Source organism: Diuraphis noxia, unplaced genomic scaffold, assembly GCF_037042655.1.
Source record: "Diuraphis noxia isolate RWA-SAM2 unplaced genomic scaffold, SU_Dnox_SAM2 contig0001, whole genome shotgun sequence".
Classification (NCBI taxonomy): Eukaryota; Metazoa; Arthropoda; class Insecta; order Hemiptera; family Aphididae; genus Diuraphis; species Diuraphis noxia.
In genome coordinates this window covers 30,221,702-30,225,401 of record NW_028301711.1, presented here as the reverse complement: position 1 = coordinate 30,225,401, position 3,700 = coordinate 30,221,702, and the positions used below count along the sequence as shown (strand labels likewise).

Genomic DNA, 3,700 nt, shown 5'->3' with positions numbered 1-3,700 from the left:
ATGATTTTACACACATTAATGTTAGTACTTCTAGTTTCTAACTACCAACCTACCTATAGCCTATAGGTAATTCATATAAAACATTGTCCTCATAAACTCTCTAATTTTTTTATGTGTTATTTTATTGAAGAAATAAAATAAATCTAATATATAGTAACTTATTAGTAATAACATGGTAAACCTATATATCTCAAATTAAAAAACGTTTTAGAAAAAAATAGTGGTTTTTCTAAATTAAAAAATATTTCAAATATCTTGGGATGGTGAAGAAAATACAAATATTGATGAACTTACAAGTAGTGAATAGTGATATTGTATACCTATTTCAAATACGCACCAATTGTATCAGTGGATGTCGAACGTTCATTTTCGACGTACAAGACTTTGTTGGGAGACAACCACCGTTAATTCAAATTCGATAATCTGGCCAAGCATTTCTTAATTCAATTTAACACTCAAGGTAAACATTTTAAATCGCTTACTTTTTATTTAAAATTTTTGAAAATAATTAATTGGGTAATTTTTTTTACAGCCCTTCAAAATTCTGACCAGAGTGACTAAACTACATATACCTAATCATTTCTAATTTTTAAGTTATTATTGATTAATTAATAAATTTCCTTTTTTTTTCATATTTTGTTGTTTGCATATTTTTAGCATAATTAACTTAAGTAACTATCTATAATAATTTAAAATTTGTAAGTGATTAATTAATACATTTTCCTTTTTTTTTTTTTTCATATTTTGTTGTTTTTATTGCATATTTTAACGCATTTTTAGCAATAGTTAAGGTCATATTATAGCGCATATTTATGCAGTTTTAAGTGCTATAAAATCCCAACCCCGCTTATTCATTTATAAAATATCTATTTTACATCTCGCATTCAGATACATAATTTGAGTATAATTTAGAAGTACTAATGACTTAAAACTAATGAATCTATTTAAATGTAACAATGTTAATGCTGAGTGAACTTCAGAAATAGATTTTGGTAGTGGTAGAAGTGTTTTTCTTCTCGCACGATAAATGCTTCTGCGAATGGACTTTATACATCGTTTAATGTTATATCCACGACATTTGATTGAACTTCTTCACGTATTAGTTTTAATGGGCGTTTGGAAATGTCATCCACAGCTTTGAACCAAGTAGGCTATTATTATTTAACAAAGATTTTATCCATCTTATTTGTATAGTATATTATATTTAATACAATATTATATGTGTGGGTTTTAGTGTTATAGTGTTTTAGTTATATGTGCAAGGTTCCTTGCATTTTCGCGATTGTGATCCATAACGCCATGAAAAGTACGGCTTCGAGATCGAGATCTCGAACGGTAAGTATTTTGTTTTGAGTTCGGATTACGCGAGGGACGAGTATTTATCACCGCGACTTCACTTCTCAAGGTCGCGATTTCTTGATTAATACTTAAGCTAAGTTGAGAGATCTTAAGATTCAACATGCCTTCAAAAGTATAACTTCTTGAAGTCTCTGCTATTTGAGGTAGAAAAGGACCCGATGCATCAGCGATGTTGTCTGCATGGACAGCGAGATCTTCAAGCTTGATGTATTTAACTATTGCTAACGCTACTTGTATACTTTTCGGTAAGCGACCCATCCAGAGTGTCTTCAATAATGTTTCCGGAACGGAAGAGTCAGCTAGGCTTTAGAGGTGGCGTAAAAATTGTGACGGTTTACGGTCTCCAATCTCAACGCGTTCCAAAAGTTGGCGTGTTTTTTCCTCTTGGGAGGCACTAAGACGTCTTATTAATTCCTGTTTAATTTTAGCGTACTTACTGTCCGAGGGCGGCGTCATAATTATGTCCTTGACTTCAACTGCATATTTTGGCGGTAATGCTCCAACTACATACCCGAATTTCGTACTGTCAACTGTGACTCCCGCGCTGGCGAAACTTCCTTCTACCATAGCAAACCAAAGTTCGAGATCTGACGAAATGAAGTCCGGTATCTTGACTGCCACTCGAGCAACCACTGCGTCTGTCTCCGCCATCACGTCGAGGTCACCAATTTGTGGGTTTTAGGCAATAAAAATCACTCACAATTTAATTTAATTAAAAATAAACACTATCTTACATAAATATGTGTGAACATAAATGTGAAAAACAAATATCAATATATGCTACAATGACGGAGAAAACGCGGAATATCTCGCGGAGAATGTGGCGGTGTGTAATTCACGGTGTGTCGCGTAGTGTACTCACGGTGTGCTGCGGAGGGTACTCTCGGACTGACTGACTGAGCGTCTGACCCGTCGGTATATATATGCGTCGATTGTTCTAGAACTTTTTCGAAATTACCCTCACGAGATAATTATCGTATATTCTAGAACATGGGATTTCCCATTATTCACCACTGACAATATTGTAAACAACTTGGACGACTCGTGGTGCGTTGTTTACGTCGCCACATATGTAATTCCAATCATATGAATTTGATTCAATCATTTTATACTATTTTACTTTATTTTCATAAATAATTTTATATTTTATTTATTATTTGTATATTCACCTCCCCTATTTTACGGGATATATATTGTAATCGTGTATATATTAACATGTGAGGGCAACTAGTACATTTAGTTGAGGGCAACTGGTGCATTTTTCTCTAGGTAGTTTAAGGGGAATTGGTATAAAAAAGGTACTTTTTGGGGGCAACTGGTACATGCCCCATTTAAGTGGATACACTAATTATTTCGAAAAGTATTAACTTATTTTTATTTTTTGTTGATTGGTTTGCGAGATATAGCTCCTTAAAGTATTAAAAGTCAGACTATGATAAGACTTAACTACTTAAGTACTAATTTACGTAAAAACGATATTACATGTCAAAGCTCTGCCATTTTCGTAATCAAAAATTTATCTGTAAAAAAAAGATCATGGGTAACACCTAAGTGGTTGTTTTCCCATCGCATAAGAAACGCAATTTTATATGCAAATTTCAGCCTTAAAAACGAAATAAAAAATTTCTAACGTAAAAAAATTGATTCGTCAAAGTTAAAAGGCTGATTTCGTTTATTAGTACTTATCTATACTATTTCTCTAAATTGGTACATATTTTATTTACAACTATTATCAATTTCTTCAATGGAGTTCATAGGCATACGCAAATTTTTTTCGCAGTGTATGCCAATATTTAAAAAAAAAATCTAAAAATCATTTTTGTCAAAAACCAAAATTTTTAAATTTTAATTAAATCATTAACAAATAAAAATTATGATTAAGATGACTCCACGGGGTATGCCATGGCTACTCGGCATCCTCTTTGATCACGCACGCAATTAAGGAAACCACATTTAGTACTTATTGTTTTAATGTATAATTAAAAAATTTGAAGGAATTGAAAAAACGAAAAAAAAAATTAAAATATTTATTACACCATGTGGGATTCGAACCAACGACCACTAATTTATTCGACGCCTTACCCAGTCATATAACATTTCCGGATAAAATACTGTTCTGATGAAATATTCTTCAAATAAAATACAGTTCGGGTAAAATATTTTTCGACTAAAATATTGTTCGGATAAAATAGTTTTCTTTGGGAATATTTTCTTATAAAATATTTTCGGAAAAAATACGTTTCATAAAAAATATTTTCTGTTTTTATTTTTGGCTAAAATAATTTTCGAATAAAATACGGTTCTGAAAAAAGACTTCTTAAAATATATTTTTCGAATAAAA

General features: G+C 31.5%; 1 pseudogene; it reads right to left on the bottom strand.

Annotated features, from left to right (window-relative positions):
- Positions 1–1,236: 1,236 nt before the first annotated feature.
- LOC149060538 (uncharacterized) lies at positions 1,237–2,010 on the bottom strand (annotated as a pseudogene).
- Between the last annotated feature and the right edge of the window lie 1,690 nt (positions 2,011–3,700).